The sequence below is a fragment of the Oryzias latipes genome, chromosome 14 (assembly GCF_002234675.1).
Source record: "Oryzias latipes chromosome 14, ASM223467v1".
Classification (NCBI taxonomy): domain Eukaryota; kingdom Metazoa; phylum Chordata; class Actinopteri; order Beloniformes; family Adrianichthyidae; genus Oryzias; species Oryzias latipes.
In genome coordinates, this window is record NC_019872.2 from 21448154 (window position 1) to 21466475 (window position 18322).

An 18322-nucleotide genomic window follows, 5' to 3' on the forward strand; every position below is an offset into this window, starting at 1 on the left:
ATACTAATTTGTGTGAACAAAAATATCCATAAAATACTAACTTGTTGCCAGGAAATACAAAATCCTGGCCACAAAATGCTTATTTGTGCGCAGAAAATACTAAACTGTTGCCACAAATAATTAATTTAAGGAAATAATGTTACTTTTTTTTGCTTTATTTATTTTTGTTCGTTACAAAAATAATTGTTTTTGGAAAAAAAAATTAAAAACAACAAAGGTATGTTGGGGACATTTTGTTTATTATCTGTCAGCGTTTCTGCTTAATTTTAACTACATTTCCCAGAAATCTACTCGCGCACTGCACCAAACCCGTCGCACGCGCTCCACCTACCTTCCAGGTCCGGCACAGACCGGTGTCTGAGCGCGCGAGGCGGCAACAGCATCATCCTGAGCTGACAAAAGCCGTTTCGGCGCTCTACTGAGCAGGTAAGATGGAGCTATTGTGTCGAAAAAGCTGTATGTAGATTTCCAGGAGAGAAGACTATTTCTTGTTTCGTCCGGTTTTTTAGCTAAAGGATGTAAACTTTATCATTCACGCTGTTTCGGTCATTTAACAGGCGCCCTGCTGGCGTGGACAAGTCAACGCCGAACGCCAGGTGACTGCTGGCAGCGTGTTTGTTTGTTTACATTATTTACAGTCAAATGCTTTAAAATGTGACTGTTTGGGATGTCATTCCGTCTATTCAAGGACAAACATTATTTGACGTTAACTGGACGTGTACGCGTGTTGTTGGACGCCGGTCCTCGTTTGGGACGCCGTTTCCATTCAGAGGGCTTTAAATGTCCGTCATTCATTTTGCAGTAGACGAGCTCTCGCTGCTGTGAGGAGTCGTGAGATCAACAGGACTCCGAGTCGCCCCGCTGGTGTTGTAGATCCGTTCACTCCACAGATAATGTTCATTTTAGGTCCTTTCATGAACTCATCGTAATGCTGGACTTGAATGACGTTATGTGACAAACATCCTCATTATCCATTCTTTTTTTTGTAAAAGGTATTTTTTAGTCCGTCCTGTTTCTGAAAATTATTTTAAAATAATTTTGGTTGATTCAGTAGATCATGTAGTTTTTGTAAAGGTGTAGAAATCTCTACAAATATTGCAGAATTCATCAAATGCCTCATGTTTTTTTTTTTTTTTAAACCAGAGAACTATCCAAACCTTTTTGTAAGAACTTTCTGGTATTAATTGAAATGCGCTTAAAAAATTATAGTCCACCACATTGCCAAAAACTTTAATTCATCTGTGTTTTAATACATGACTGTATTCCATAGGCTTCAATGGGATACGGTTCCCCTCTTTGCTGCTGCAATAGCGTCAACTGTTTCTAAAAGTTTAGGAGTGTTTGTAGAGTTGTTGGACCGTTCTTCCAGAAGTTCATTTGTGAGGCAAACACTGATGTTGTACGAGAAAGCCGGACTCAAAGTCTTTGCTCCCATGGTACATACACACCAGGCATGTGCGCATCCCAAAATGCCATGAACCTTTTAGTATACAGTGTTCACACTGGGCTATTGTACCTGATAGGCGTGTACATAAATATGTTAGAGTCTTGGTGCGAAATGTTCTATTCCGATATATAAAAAGACCTGGTGTCATGTAATTCCAGCCAGGCACAAATTGCAGTCATTCCGTCGAGATCACTTCAAACAGTCGATACTTCCGTGAATTAAAAGACTGCTACCTATACGTCACTACTAAATCCAAGTCCTTGATTGGTAAAGGTGGATCTGGTTTAACTTCCAAGGCTTCAGTTTTGTATGTAGAGCCTGAAAATGGACCTAAAAAGGTTGCTTAGTGGTGCATGAATTCGAGTGTTTTGAATGGGGAAGCCCAAAACGTGTATTTATTCGCTTTTGCATAGGCTTTTCATTCAGCTATGCTGAAGCCGTCAGTAGCCGTGGTTATATGTGCAAAATATCTTTGATCGGATCAAAGATCGAATTAGAATTAAACTGTGTACATGGTCCCAGAAAACCTTTTACTGATTTAAAAATGTTCACGGTACATATGCCACAGTTTCAGTCCGAATAAATCATTTTGAAATGCGCAGAACTTTCTAAAACACCAGAAACAACCATAGAAGAAGAAATATTGAGTTCAGTTGTAAACAAACAAAGCTGCTACATAGAGCGAAATGATCTTCTTAACATGCTTTTATTATTGTTATGATTGCTATGAAGCGCCTGTTCGCTCATCATTTTATTTTAAATCCGTGGCAACAGTGCTTTTTTGTGGTGGAACAGAGCAGGAAGAAGGGTTAGAAGTAGGCTAACACGTGCTAACAATATTTAGCCTTGGATGAACAGGTAATCCATGCGGGCAATGTGCATCTTGGCTGCAGGTAAATATGTGGGAATAACATAAGCCTTTTTTTTTTGTCTGGACATGACTGGTAACACAAATCCACATGATTGTTTACACGGTTTCTAAGGACTTTGCAGCATTTCTGCTTTGAAAAGACGCATCTGTCAGCTCACACACCGCCCCATTTCTGATGTGTGGGCTGGCGATCCAAGCTCTGCTCGGAGACACAGTCCTCCCGGGGGACATGGTTCTCATGAGTCCAGCAGCTCGCTCACACAGAGTTGCGGGATAGACTGCGGTCCGAAGCCTCAGCCGGAGCGCACACTGTAACTAAGCACCCTCCCCTTCCCGCAAACACAAAGCTATGAGTCTGCATGCTCTGCTCAGAGACACAGTTCTCTTGCGCGAAGCAGCCGGCCGGTCCTGTTTGCACTCCAAAGCCTCCTCTAGAACGCCACAACGTCTATGCATGACTTAAAACCAGAGCAGTAGTGACCCATGATCGGAATGAACTGTTTATATGCACCACGATCGGATCAACAATCGGCATAACCCACCTAGCTCGATCGGAAAGAAATTTTAATCCGAATGAGTCTGATCAGGACACGGTATTCCGAACGGCATGTTTACATGACACATTTTTCTTCTAATCAGGTGTTCATTCCGATTACTTTTGTCCATGTAACCACAGCTAGTGTTCTTTAACTTGTCCCGAAGAACAATCCCACACAAAACCCTCGCGACGCACATCAAACCCCACACTAGCACAATGCAGTCAGACAAGTACTGTTCTCCTAATAACCACCAAACCCAGATTCCTTCATCAAATTTCCAGACAGAGAAGTTGGATTCTTTGGAGAAGGTGTCAGCAATGCATCATACTTTACCACATGCATTTCACACACAGCTGCTTGGCCATAAAACCCTATTCTATCAAGTTCTCCAAGCACGGTTCTTGTGCTGATCTAAAGTTTGGAGTCTTGAGAGAAAAGTTTTGGAGGACTGCGCACTTCTGTCACCCACCGACCTCCCTCTGTCAGTTTGCGTCCTGCCTCTTCATGGTGGAATTGCTGTTGTTCCGAATCACTTCCACTTCAACATAAACCCTCTAACAGGTGACTGGTGAAAATTATTTTAGAGTAGACATTTCCCAACTGGCCTGTTTACATGTCATGTGGAAGCACCAGGGTGGAGTTCAGATCTCTTAAGAGCAGTCCTTTCTTTCATAAATGTTTGTAAAAGCATTCTGTTATTAATTAATTAATTTATTAAATGTAAACTCAATTATTTGTTTAGATGAGTAAATTCTTTTGGCAACACGCTGTCTCTGTTCTGCTAATGTTGATTGAAAATTCAACTTTGTTTTATTGCATTTGAACCCTTACTGCACTTCAATCTGTGCTTCCTTGTGTGATCAGACATTTTTCCTCTTTAAATTGTTTTTTTTGGAAAGAAGTTGCTTATATTTTGTTTTTCAGTAGAACTTCTTGTAAAAGTTTGAACTGTTTAATTGGGCTTTATAGTCAGGATCGGTCTGTGTTAATGACCGTCTTTATTTTTACTCATTCTGTTGTTTAAAATATTCTGTTGGACTAATTAGCCTTTGTAGTAATGGGCTGCAGCCTAATTAAACTTGCCAGTAATGCTCAAAGGGAGTTAAATTGTAAAACATAATTGCAGAGCTCTTGTTGAAATCTGGTGCTTATAGAGGAGGCCGGCCTCGGCGGGACATGTGCAACTATTTTGGGAGAAACCTAGCAGGCAACAAATGACAGCTTTCACTTTTACTCAGTTTTTTTAAACCATAATAAGCAGAAATGTCATTTATAAAGATCTGTGTGGACTATTTTTGTAGGTAATTACAAACATTAACTTTCTAATGGCTAACCATTTTTAAAAAGGGAGCCTTTTTCAAAGCACCTCATGTCATTACAACACATGCTTCTATATAATAATCCTCTGAATCATTTTGTAGTGTAATGACGGATAGTCATGTTACACAACCATCAGCCTGTACGGTTTAAGAATTGTCTGGTTTGCTCTTAATTTCAGTTCTGTTTTCAGTGGAGTTCGTCATCCTGAACTTGAAGTGGTCAGTCTTCTCTAAGTTCCCCTTTTGCTCATCTCACCTCCATATTGTCAGCACTCCTCCTACTGTATTTATAGCCAGCAGTGACACAGAGTAAGATCAGAGTTGTGTGCTGGCCTCAGTAAAGTGATCACCTTGGCTGCTGGGCTCCAAGAGAAGAATTTTTGGTATCTGGATGTGGGACGTTCTAAATGGAAAACAAGGTCAATTCTCAGAGCTATCTCAGCCCCCATGCTGTCCTGGAATCACTTAGGCTGGAGAAACATTCAAAAGCTGAAACTTATTTTGCCTTACTCACTTGCACCTGAATGGGGGGTTGTCCCGTATGATGCCATGAAAATGGATTGTCATGCGGGTGAGTAATGTATCGTAAAGTATTTGTAAGGATAATGTAGGTAACGGATACTTATGACATGCAGGTGATGCTGTCATGCACTGTCCTGTCCTGTCATGCACTGCGAGTACTTGCCCCTTACTGATCGTGCGCAAATGCTGGACACACGGGGTGCAGGTGAAACGTAAGTGCACGTAGGATTCCCACACAAACTACGCTCTTATTGCTCGATTTCCTTTTTTCTAAAAGTCAGGCTGCAACGACAGTAAGTGCATGCAAGGAGTGTGCATTGAACAGCACCAACGGGCCCTTTGCGCCATGCCCAGGTTTTGGGGGAATTGTAAAAAAAAAAAAATCTGTCTCACCATCTCACCTACTTCACCCTTACTTAAGGCCTGTTCACACCGGGACGAATTTCGCCGGCGATTTTCGCCGACGTTTAACGCCTCGTGACTAAACAAAGGGCACCAATGTGAGTGTGCACACCGACGCGAAAAATCGCCACGCGCCAAAGCGTCAAAAAAAAAAACGCCTCGGGTTCGTTTTTTTTTCCGACGCGTCGCTTCGAAATCTATTCAACCAATGAGAATGGCGCTTTTGCACACGTGTCTGGAGCTTCTGAAGTTACAGTATGACACAACTTGGGGGCGCTCAAACACAAAACTGCCTTGCTGAGCACACATACCAGCGAAGGCCAAGGCCAAGTAGCGTCTACACTGCCGCGAAGAAATAATGACGGACATTCTAAAATATCCCCTTACCAAGTACCAGTTGGAGCAACTGATGCTTGAAATATTCATGTTTTCTTTGTATTATTCTGATAAGCGCGTAAATACTTGCTCTCTTCTTCTGAGTGAAAAGCGACTTTAAGAATCGTAAAGATGCGCAGCGCCACCTTGTGTACAGGAGTATTTCTGTTTACATTAAGCGCCATCTAATGTCAGGAAATGAAATTGCATGTTCGCTCGGCTCATCGTCAGCGAAAATCGCCTGGGTGTGAACACAAAAAACGTGGCGAAAAACGCTGGCGAATAACGCCTGGCGAATATTCTTCCCGGTGTGTACGGGCCTTTACACTTACGTGTTGTTTAGATTTCCACTATGACCTACGATCACTCGCAGCATGCCCGTAAAAAAAGAAATGTAGGCTCATTGAGCGGTCTACAATCTTAAAATTTTGTGTGGCCCACCTGTGTGCCACATACAGGTTTTTCTATTTTTTTGCCCACAAACAGCCAAACAGTCCGTTTTAAAGCTCACTGTCAAGAGAGCAGAGTAGAAATGAGAAGCAGCCTTTAATCTGATAAAGATGAGTTTTTAGTGTGAGTTAATCTGTAAGCATGGAACCATATCTACTGATACAATTTTACACCGAGGCTGCCCACACTTATTTGGCATGCGAGCTACTTCTAATACGACAAGCTCCAAAATATCTACACACACACATATATATACTGTATATATTTGCTGTTTTGTTTCTAGTCTAAAATGCAGTTTATGTCCTAATAATCAAAAGTTGAAAAATTATACAGTATTTTGAGTCTAAAATACTATGTTTATGTACTAAGGACTCAAAAACTACACAGTAAGAGTACACAAATCTTTGTAGTAATACATAATTAAAAAAGACAAGGTGTTTTATAATGAAAACAGAAAGCCACGACGATCGTGTTTCTACTGTAAACTGTAAACCATACACCTGACATTTCTAAAGCACGGCTGGCTTTACTAGGACTGAGTGAATGGTGGCCCTGCTTTGTGGACAGCGCTTGAGAAGTGTGTGCTTCACGACAACACTGCCACCTGAGTGGGCTCAGATCCCTCTAGCGCAGAGGTGGGCACTGAGGGCCGCATTCCTGCATGTTTTCCAGCATACCCTGCTCTGGCATGTTCTGATTGGCTGGACACACCTGAACCAGGTAATCAGCCATGAGTAGGGCAAGATTATTGGCTGGACACACCTAAACTAGGTAATCAGCCATGAGTAGGGCAAGACTATCTGGAAATCATGCAGACACACCGGCCCTCGAGGCCTGGAATTGCCCACCCCTGCTCTAGCGGGAACTGCTGAGCCGGAAGCAGGCGCGGTGGCAGGACGGCTCAGTCAGTCGGGGCGTTTCGGTCTTCCTCCCAAACGAGGAGGCACGTGGGGCCACCTGGGCCTCAATAAACACTCCTGCGGGCCAAAGTGGTCCTCCGCCGGGGATCCGGTGCACAGCGTAGCCGTTAGCGGCTTTCCAATGGCGCTCAGCGTATTTAAACATGCATGTGCAGTGACGTATGTATCACAGGATGTTCAATTCGCCATTTTGCATGTCAGTCACGTACGTCTGGGTGAGGAAGATGATTTGTTGATGGATTTTTAAAAATATAACTTTCTTTTTTTCATTATTTATCTCTGATGACCCGCGATCTACCCACATGTCCTTCTATTGACATAATCAGCACCTCTGCTTTAGACTGACTGGACAGTCTGTGTCGAGAGGTCAGAGAGAAATAACCCTTTAACACCAAGGATGTCGCCAGCGACACCTAAATAGCACAGGCCTTTCAACGTAAGGAACTCTTCAACCGTTTATGTGAATCCGCTGATACTGATGCAAAGAAAAGCAATGTTGCATATCAGCACAAAGCTGCTTTTCTCAACTTTAGAATCCATTGGTATTGCCTAATTGGATTACCCAATTACTAAAAGCTATCTCATCTGTCTTTTAATTATGATTATGCCATTTTAGCCAAAATGAAAAACCTGTGTTTTCGAGGAAATAGTTTCTGCAGAGCGACAGGAGTTCATGTGAAATTCGCCTCTGAATTGTGGGCGGGACTGTTTTGTGTAGAGTAGGCCCACTCCAACCCCCGTCATCCATCTTTTTACACTCTCTCCTGCTAGCTTACAGCCCCTCACACCCCTAAGCTAACATTGACCAGTGCAATAAAAATGACAAGCAATATCCGTATACAGATGCCAGCTTGAACAAGGAAAACGAAGGCGTACATGGATTTAGTTGTGCTTCATCGTGAAAAAAAAATGCCACAAGAACATGTAAAAACAAACAAACCATGGTTTTCATTGTGTGAGTCTTTGAAGTCATATTTTATTGGTCTTTGTCCAATACTTGAAGAGGACCTACTTTCACACTGCACTTTCACGAGCAGACAAAACTGCCTGAAAACATATTCCAGTTATAACATCCCCTCGTGCCAAAGAAAGCAGACCATCTGAAGACACAAACTCTGGTGTGAACTAGCCCTGTGTGAGCGTGCCCTCTGTGTGCTCACATTAAAGCAGCTCTGGTGTTCAGTATGTCTTGTTTGAAGAAAGCTCTCAGTCTTTTGCAGGGAAGTGTTAGGAAACACTCAAATGAGCAGAATTCGACTTTACCGCCTGGCTTGGGCTGTCTGTTTGATTCTGCCAGCAAAAATCAAGAGGGAGATTTAAGAAGAAAGCTTTTTATAGTCAAGAGGCAATGTCTGATTTTCTTACAGTTGGATTGTTTGTTCTTTTAGCTTTGGAACTTACAGGAACTTTAAAACGACTTTCAGTTGAAAGAACAGAAAAGTGTATGTCTCAGAAGGTGCATCTAAAATTAGTTGCTTGTAAAGGGCACGTAGGCCCAGCTATATATTTTTCCTTGGAAGCTTGGTTTTGTGTGTGAGTGTAAATTGTCTCTCTGTGTGAGAGTTATTTATTTGTTTACGAAGGAGGGAGCTCCAGACTTTTATTATAATGTCCAGGAAAGAGACTGCATACTTAACAACAATCATACTCATGATTACTGATTCAACTCAGTGGCTCTGAGGAATGCTACTGTTTTTCCAAGTGTGTCATCTAGCCCCAATTTTAGGCATAGCCTAGCTTAACAGTCTTGTTAAAGAGCTGCACAACATTTGTTTTTAATCTTTGCTGTTTAAAAATGATTAACTTGGTTCAGGCAAGTGAACCGGATGAACAAGTCTGCATGTTTGTGACATTCATATGGGAGGAGAGTGTCATAAAAATATTTTCTTTGTCTCTAACAGATCTCTGAGTAATTGTAATCTCCCTGTCCCCGTGCAAGTGAAGCCGACACACCCACAGAGCACAGCAAATAGCTTTCATACCACAATTCAGGAGGCTGCTCTCAGACTGAAAGAACACAGACGGGAACGCTTCTCCGCTGAACTCCGGTGTTCCATTGTGGAAATTCACTGAGCTCTATTTAGTGTCTGTATTTTTGTTCAGTCCCAGCTCTTGTGGATGCGCTGCTCGTGTTTCTATGGAGTCCACCCACTCAGAACATGCGGCCAGCTGGGCAGACTGAACCTTCTGCAACGTGGCTCTGAGTGACTGTTTATCTGACAAGAACTTTGACACGGGCAGAGCAGGAAGTTTGGTCCTCAAGGAGACATGACTCTGAGAAAGATAAAGCAGATAAAGAAAAAAGATAGGCACGCGCACGCATAGTGTTCATAACCAAGTCTGCTGCCATAGACTGCATGTCGTGGTTAGAGGATGATTGGCTGTGGTTGTTTTGCTGGATTAGTTGTTCAAAAAGTACAATAGACAGTTGTTGTTGTTTTTTTAAACTTTTGCTTTTATAGTCTTTGTTCATCCCTTAGCAAAAAGTAGTCTAAGTATACTACAAATATACTTAGTCTATACTAACGGTGAGGCAGTATACTAGAAGGTTACTTTCTATATACTATCCATATATTGGAAACTTAAAATGTTCCAATTTAGTCCAAAGAACTGTTCAGTTAGTATACTACCTAAACTACACGTTTAAGATACTTGCTAGATCTATGCGTATACTCATAAAAAAATGTCACATGTTCTACTTTTTGTCAAGGGATATGTATAAACAGTTCAGACTACCGGTACTTCTCTTGAGTTTTAAAGTCGACATGTATTTACAATAGTTTAATTGAAGTTAAAACAAGAGTGAAGGTTTTTTTTGTAATGAGCTGTCAAAAGTACTCGGCTTGAATCCCAAAGTGAGTGGTTTTTTTATTTTATTTATTTTATTTGTGAAGTTCAAACATCCAAAGTAGAAGCCAAAAATACAAACCAGAAAACTTGTTGATCTTTGTCCAGAGTGAAGAAAGTGATCAGCTCAGCACATTTTAGCAAAATTTCTTCTTCCTCCAAAGATGCTGAATAAGCATTAAGCTTTCACGATGTGCCTTGTTCTGACTCAGATACAGAATTGCTGTTTTTTTAGGCTCAAATGAAGATGATTTCTAATATTTTTTAGGGAAGAATACACTCACCTGCTGCTTCGTTGGGCACCATTTATTGTGCTTTAACCACTATCTTTTTTTGTCATTGATTTTGTTTTTTCCGAGAACAAAAATATGAAAGATACAATATATTGCCACAAGTTTGAGTTACACTGTTTGCTAAAGTCTGTATAACTGATTCCAAAGCTTTTACTCCATGATTATTGTGCAACATCATGAAGTTGTTTTTATTTGCGGGGGGTTTTCAAGATTGACCAAAACTGAAACTTCAGTTAAGTGTCATTTATTTTTACGTGTTCTTCTTTATGGAGGAACACAAAGGGAGAACACAGACTCTTTCACAGCATGGGATCCAAACCCACACGCTTCCTGCTTCACTTTAAGCTAAGATCAGACATTTGCACACACCACTTTCTGATGCACAGCTGTTTTGCAGATGCTGCAGAGCTGCAGATGTGATCAGAAAAATCACAGTAGCACATTCGTGCATGGCCTGCACACGTAACCACGTAACCTTCACCCCTCTGTTCATGAAAGAAAACGGAAATAATCAGAAACTGACAAAATGACAGAATCTTAGGCTGTATTCAGACTGGACACATTTTGTCCAGTTAAAATCAACCAGAGTTTGTTCTCCCTGATAAACCAAAACAAATTTTCAGTCTGAATACAATCAAGCAGACCATGGTTTGGGACCAAGACCGCTCTCAGACCCATCATCGGAGGTGGTCTCGGTTCGTTTCCAATAGTACTTAGCTTCAGTTAATTCTGAGATTCCTCAGTCTGAATAAAATCCGTTCCCGGAGAACAACTGAACCAAAATGGCCACTGTAACTGACACAAACAGAGAATAATGAAGCAACAGATCAGCCGTGGAACAATTGAATGTCATGTTATCAAACAGAAAAAGAAAAAAGAAAGACAGTCCAACTGTTTACTTGTTGTGACCGCTCCTCTCTATGATTCTCCATGGGCCCAAAAACCCACAGCACCTGTGTAGGTCAACCCCTCGCATGTTACTAAGACTTAATTCTCAATCAAATAATTGTTTGAGGCACAAACAGTTTTATTAGTTATTGTAGCTGCTGCCATGTCATGTCATGTCATGCCAGGGTCATGTTGACCTCTCACCTGGAAGAGTAGCAGCAGTTCAGATGAGAAAATAGAAGAATCATTTTAAGAATTTCCACCAATTAATGACACCAATTCAATTTATGCTTTGTTACATCGTAGATGCCTGAAGATTTTAGCTTGATTTGGACTAAACATAAAACTTCATTTATATGGTATGTGGTAGCAAAGAAATGATTAATCATGACCATGTTGATACATTGTTATCAGAGAGAGAAAACTGTGGCCACATTTATATCCTTTTGCTTAACGTGGTTCAATCTGTTAAGTGTTATCTCATTGGAAAAAGACCTGATAACATTGTCAGCTGTAAAATACTAACTATGGAATGCTATTAGGAAAATTATCCTATCATAAAAAGTTCAAAAATCTATATTAGGTGTCGAATTTAATTCCAGTTGAAATATATAGTGATGTAGAAAATTAATATTTTTCCACTTTTTCGAGCAAGCATGTCCAAAGTCCGGCCCAGGGGCCAAATGCAGCCCGCATTAGAATTTCTACTGGCATGCAGTTTCCTGTCATAAAATCAATGTGTGGCCCCAGCACTTTCTAAGAACAATAGTTTCTTGATCCCAATGGCTAAATTGCATTGTAAAACTTGTAAACCTGCGGCGACAACTGTTGGCTATTTGACCTTCAAGGCCTTAAGGGACAAACAAGAGAACAGATTTTTTTTTGTTTCTGTGATTAAAACCACTGTGTTTTTTTTCCTTTTGATACTTGTTTGTTATTCTTCTGTTCACATTATTTAAATTTAGAAGTTTACAGTGAGCATTTAAAGCTCCGTTCTCACCGCCTTCAGCAATGCGTCTTAAAGCGAAAACTTTCAATAAAAAGTCTATGTAAACATGTGTATATGTGTGTTTCATGCTTCTTACATTCATGCATAGCTACACAAGTTTCTTTGACTGTTTTCAGGCTAGGATTAGTGTTAGGCGTTGCAAGTTTAACCAGGTCTTACTTTGACCAATCAGGGACTTGGATTTGGTACTTACGTTTGGATGGCGTCCCTTTTAATTTACAGAAGTGCCAGCTGTTTGAAAATTGATCATAGAGTTATTAATAATTGCGGTTTGTGTCCAGATGGAATTTTATGCCACCAAGTCTCTTATTTATCAGAATAGAGCTGTGAAAGAAAAAGCTTGGCACAAGATTTGCAAAACTTTCACAGCTTTGACATTTTGCACCAAGGCTACTGCAGGTTCTTGAACGTGCTTGTAACGCATTGTAGAATCCGCTCCACATGCACGGAGTGAATATAGCATAAAAGTGATTCACATATATCATTTTATATGAACCCAGATTTAATCATCACAAAAGGTATTTTACTCCAGACTGACTTTGGGTTTATTTTATTTTATTTCTGGCCTTCAAATGTGAAATTCACAATATTTGTGGCAAAAATGTATTTAGATATAATTCTGCTTTATGTGAAGAAATGAAAAGTATCCTATTGCAAAAAAACTTTTTCATTAAATAGGTAGTTTATTTGCATTTAATGTTATTAAAGGTTCAAAGAATGCATGCTGAATGATTGGCCTTCACACATTTTTACCAAACCAAATCTGGCCCTCTTTGCAAAAATAATATGCCAAACTTTGGTAGTTTACACCATTTGCCGATAAATATTATAGGGATAACTTTTAGTAATTTAGTTTTCAAAGCATTACAATTTTGTCAGATGACGAGTTCTTTTTTTAGCCGGTTATCTGAGTCACCATCATTGCTGGGTTTTTATTGCTTTGGCTGTGTTTTTCCTGTGAGTGGGGTGAATTCAGCTTTCAGAGACAGGAAAGCGAGCGTGACGCAGGCAGCACTTACTGCACAAACTCCACGTGTCTGCCATTGTCTTACTTAAGTGGGATTTTCAGTGGTCCCTCCATTCGGCCTCGAACTTCACAATGAAGCTGGAAACCCCTGAGAGCCACATTACCTTTTTTCACCATTAATCTTCACAGTTTCATATTCCATCATTATTTATTATTTTAATGCTTTCACACCCCAGGGACCTTCTACTTCCTGTTTTGTTTTCCTTACGTCTCTGATTTGTCACTTGAAATCTTGCAGTAAGTTTTGACCAAAGAAACAATTTAGAAAGAATCCTGCTGTGTTTGGAAACCTCTTAAACCACCAGATTCATATTCTGGATGCCAGTGTGGGTGAAGAGGAAGGATACAGATGAAGAGTAGTTGTCTTATTTTGGTATCTGGCACATAGGTTATGTGCTTCAAAGATAGATTTACTGGGTCAGCAATGCTCTCATTGCAGATTGGTTTTAAGATAGAGCATCTTTTATCTTTGTTAGGATGTTTGATTCCAAAGCCTAAACGTTCAGTGAGATCTGTGAGAATCTTTATCGCCACACAGGAACTTCTCAATACTTGACAGACACACCAGTTTTGTCCACTAGTTCATCCTGATTCATACAGAAAATCTGTATATTTAAAAAAATATGACAGCTGATGTGGCTCAAAAACAACATTCACTCTATTCCAACCCTTCTAATCCATTTTTAAAAACAGATTTAATGCCATGGGTGCGGTTAGATCAGGTTTCCTGGTTTACCACAAGCTAGCTCTACTGAGCAGTGCAGTTCTCTTTCTACCCACATCTTCCCATGGCTTTGGCATGCTGTATGTTGCTGGTTCAGTACTGACCTCCAACCCATGCACAAGTCATCCACCCTCTGAGACAAGATCGGCTTTTGTGAGCTGCTACCAACCATTTGTGTCCCCGCAAGCTACAGAAAAGGCTGCTGGTAGCTGAGCGTATAGATTTATTGTTGTCAAATATTTAAGACACAAATATGCAAGTGTGTACAGAAACTCCTTTCGGTTCAGTTTTCACAGTGAAACTGAAGGCTTTTTCTCAGACGACCTGTATGATGTCAGGTTTTGTCAAATTGAAACTACAGAGAGCCCAGAGTTATCTTGTCTCGTGTCAAAGATCCATTCCCCTTTCTGGGTCCTCATTTCTTCTTTTGTTTCTAGTCATCATGTAAGGAGAAGAAACATGACCATGGAGACTCAAACACTTTTCCCCTTTAACTCAGTGAGTGGTGAGGCAGCAGCGGTTGGGCGCTTGCAGCATTTCCTCTTCCTGACTGCTGTGTGGAGGAAGACAGCATTTGCTCGGAGTACTTTCATCAACTGGGCCACAAAGCATCCACGCTGAGGAGATCACCGAGGAAACAAGCCCTAAAACCAAACACGTGAGAGAACAACATTACTTATGTGGGGTTTCGTTAGAATAAATGTACAGAGGTTAAAGGTACGCTTACTTTGTATACAGGCTTTGCTGTAATTATACCTTTTAGAGATCGTTTCTTAGACAGACTCAGGAGATAAACGAGGCTTTCAGATATTTATACTTGTATGTTTTAGTGTCTTTTCAGATGTTTTCTTAGAGTGATCAACTTAGGGATGTTTGTGCTCAGACATGTAGCTAGTAGCTAATTTAGATTTCAATTTCCCCTTTTGTCTGTCAGAGCATACATACTGTAAAAGGAGCATTTGCAAAGCAGGTCATTGTTTGTTCTGCACTGAAGCTGTTTCCTAATTTTTAGATCACTGAATTGTTGTGGCTCTTTTGCTTGATTCCCTCTGTAACCCTAATTGTACCTTAATTTGGTGGCATAGTGATAATATTTAAACAGTGATTATAAATTCTTTCATTTGTGGGAATGAAGTTTAGGTTTGCATATATGATATACTGATTTTGCTGGCTGAGCAGCCGCTCATCTGCAGTTTGCATGCACAGGTGAGCACGAACGTCTTTACTGTTCTTGTTTCACATGCTACACTAGAATTTACTGAAAGACATAATTCATCTAAACTGTTTCATTTTTAATGGCATTAAGGGTGTATTTAGACTGGACACACTTGCTTCGCTTAAAGTGAACCAGAGTTCTCTTCCCTCGATAATCCGGAACAAATGTTCAGTCTGAACACACCTAAGCAGACCCTGGTCCGGGACCAGGAACCGCTCCCTCGGTCCGGACATACCGACTTTTCCAATCGGAATACACTCTGAAATAAAAAAAAATAAACATATTTAGTAAGTTTAGCTCAAGGATTGATTTGTAAATTAAAAAATGGTGTAAAATTGTGTAACATTTGTGAACTTTTAACAAATCCCAGAATTGTCCTTTTTTTAAAAACTTTTAATAAAACCTTGTTGTTGTGTACAGATTAGAATAATCTGGGTCTTTTTAGCTTCCAACTGACAGATGGTGTTAGTTGGTTTAAACTTCTGCCGTTTTCTCTTTATCTGTTCTCCGCAGTTTTGTCCATCAGCAACGGTTTGAGGAATTTAAGAACCTCCTCCACCACCTTCTGTCATTTAGTTTTAACATTCAGCTCTATATTTTTGAAAACGGCATTGAGGGGAAAAAATGAGTTTTTCTATTTAGTCACAAATTAGAACAATGTGTGAAGCACAAACACACTAAGGCGTATTTTTTTGTAAAATCTCTTTAAATTAATTTAGAAATACTGTGTCCACATTTGTATGTTTTTGTAGAATAGTCAGTCATTGGACTTATACTCCTTATTCAGTTGCAGGACTGCAGTCTCAGGCATTTGTAAGGTCTTTCAGACATATTTAGGCTTCACATTTGGGTCATCAGTATATAGTTTGGACACAAATCTGCCCTCTTGGAACCATGGCTCTGCAGAGTAAAATGACAAGGTTGCATTTGCAGAATTTATTTCTGATTTGTTCAAGGAAGAGAAAATGAAAGTATGTGAGGCATTTCATACGCTGAAGCCATTACACCTATGAACTTTGCTTTGAAACATTCCTTATATTTGCTTGTTTCTGTTCAGATCCAGTTTGTCAAAAAGTAAATCAGAATAGTTCTCCTTTAAACATCCTTTATTCTACTTCCTCAAGTTGCTAAAGTTGATGTCAAATCAGGTTAAGCTGCAGGTTAGGCTTGTGCTTGTGCCAGCTAAAAAGGTTCAATGGTTTGACTTGGATGTCAGACAGGAGTTAGTCACAGGATATTGCCTGAAGAAGCCTTTGGTATCATATGAGGAACCACCAGGAAAACACATGCTTTCATTCATTAACATAAATAGTGTAATGCATTTGTATCCAGGCAAACTTTAGCACACATAAACTTGATAAACAGAACATTTAAAAGGAATAACAGTACCTTCTTTTGTTTATGTATTTCTAATCAGTTATATGTAACCTATTCTAACCATGTTAACTTTGATATTCATAAAGCTCTGCCTGTGTGTTTATTTCTTCTGTTTTTGATTTTTCCATCACTTTATTTTTTTTTAAAGAACAAAAATCCTTAGGTGTCATATTTTTGACAGTCTGGCTATTGTATAGTTTGAAAATTAGTTATTTAAATTAAACCACAAGAAAGAAAATGAAACCAACAATCGCTTGATTACACAAGCAGTTGACAGAAAAGACACTTGTTGGATCATTTTTCAGGAGTCTTGTGATTTCTTGTTGTTGCACACCCCAATAATATTTTTTTTTTGCAGTTCTGAGGAAATGGTTTGTATTTTTGGTGTTTTTATGTACTTAATTGTAGTTTGATTTACATTTTGAAGTAATATTAGGCTCATCTTAATAAATCCTCTTAAAACAGTCAACTTCGATTGAACCTCATTATTACATCCTTAAAATGAAACAGAAAATTACAGTGTTTCTTATCTTTCTCAATGCTTTTATTTTAGTCTTAAATCAAGTTTTTCTGTTGTCAGGAGTAATAATGTCCTTATTTCTAGGTCCTAGCTCGTAATGGGACAACAATTTATTATAAAGCTGGAAAAGCTGCAGACAAAAAAGAAGTTAAAACAACTTTAAACCTGATCAGATATCTTGAATGTCTGAAAACAAAGTTTTAAATCTTTGCATGTGTTAAATAGTTTTTAGTTTTTATTATTAGTTATTTGCTAAGTATATCCTTGAGTGCTTTCACATTTAGTTCTAGAAAGGGCAGCATGATGAAAACAAAATGCAATCTTCAAAGGTCTGCAGGTGGGGAACATGTATTTTTTTTCTTTATGATCTTCCGTTTCTCTTCTGTTTATGTGCTTTTAGGTTGTGTTCCATTAGAGCTCCACTGTTTTCTAAACCCAGAGCATCAGTTCGTCACAATCAGAATAGTGACTTTTGTTGTCCTTTGGAAGCTACAGAGCTTTTTACCATTAGATTCAGTTGATTTCTCTAATTTTCCTTCCAGTTCCACTCCCATCAGATTCATTGATTTTTACCATTGTGCCACGTCTTACCATAGATGTGTATAATGGGCTGCACGGTGGGGTACTTGTTAGCACTCTCACCTCACAGCGAGAAAGCTCTGTCTTGGTCCTTTCTGTGTGGAGTTTTCATGTTCTCCTCGTGCATGTGTGAGTTCTTTCCGGTTTCCATCCACAGTCCAAAAACATGCTTCATAGGTTCATTGGTGATTCTAAATTGTCCCTTAGGTGTGAATGTTAGTGTGTGTGGTTGTTTGTCTCTGTGTTGCCGTGTGAAGCGGTGAACCGTCCAGTGTGTAATGCACCTTTGTCTGATCGCAACTGAGATAGGCTCCAGCAACCTAAAAAGAATTCAGCGAGTTTGGACGGATGTGTTTACACAGAGCTGGCTGATGCTGCTTTCTCCAGCAAATCAAAAAGGGATCTCTGGTTTTACTCTTCCTTGTTGCAGGAAGGGCTCCAGTGGTGGAGTTACTGGGGAAAATTGATGCTTTCATGTTAGATGCTGATGGCTTTTAAATTTTAGAATACCAGAAAAGGCCGGTGGTCTAGACACAATAGTTTCCAATTAGCCTGTCTATTATCCTCTTAGCTCCATAATCCAAGTTTAAAGAAGCTGAAATTTTGAACCTTAATATTTTGATCAGTTTTTGAACTTGATCTAGCTTTTATTTTACCTCTTGTAAATACAATCAGTAATGTTGCAATTGGAAGGAGTGAATTCAAATGTAAATTTTTGGCAGTTAATGCAAAATAGACTGCTCTTTAATTTAAGCCTATTTTAGGTTTATTCGTGTGGCTTCCTAGACCTGCCAACTTTTCATTAAAGCTTAAAATGAGACAAAAGAAAAGTCACTCTATACGTCGGCAAGTCATAAGATCAGTTAAGTGTAGTTTTGTGAAAGGGTTGTGTGAAATAAAGCACCACGAGGTAAAAAAAGACAAATTAAAAAGTAATAAAAAAAACAATTTTAAAGATCAACACAAAAAAATTATTCACCTTATTAACATGAGATAA

The 18322-nt window shown here is 39.5% G+C and overlaps 1 protein-coding gene across 2 annotated transcripts in view; it reads left to right on the forward strand.

Annotated features, from left to right (window-relative positions):
- Positions 1-317: 317 nt before the first annotated feature.
- specc1 (sperm antigen with calponin homology and coiled-coil domains 1) overlaps positions 318-18322 on the forward strand; it is an 87519-nt gene continuing 69514 nt past the window's right edge. Inside the window, exons 1-2 of one of the 2 annotated variants that reach the window (XM_011483763.3) lie at positions 339-426; positions 14133-14291. The gene's annotated coding sequence lies outside the window, so the exon portion shown is untranslated. Of the gene's footprint in view, positions 427-14132; positions 14292-18322 lie in introns of both variants that reach the window. The other variant, XM_011483765.3, reaches the window with a different exon arrangement.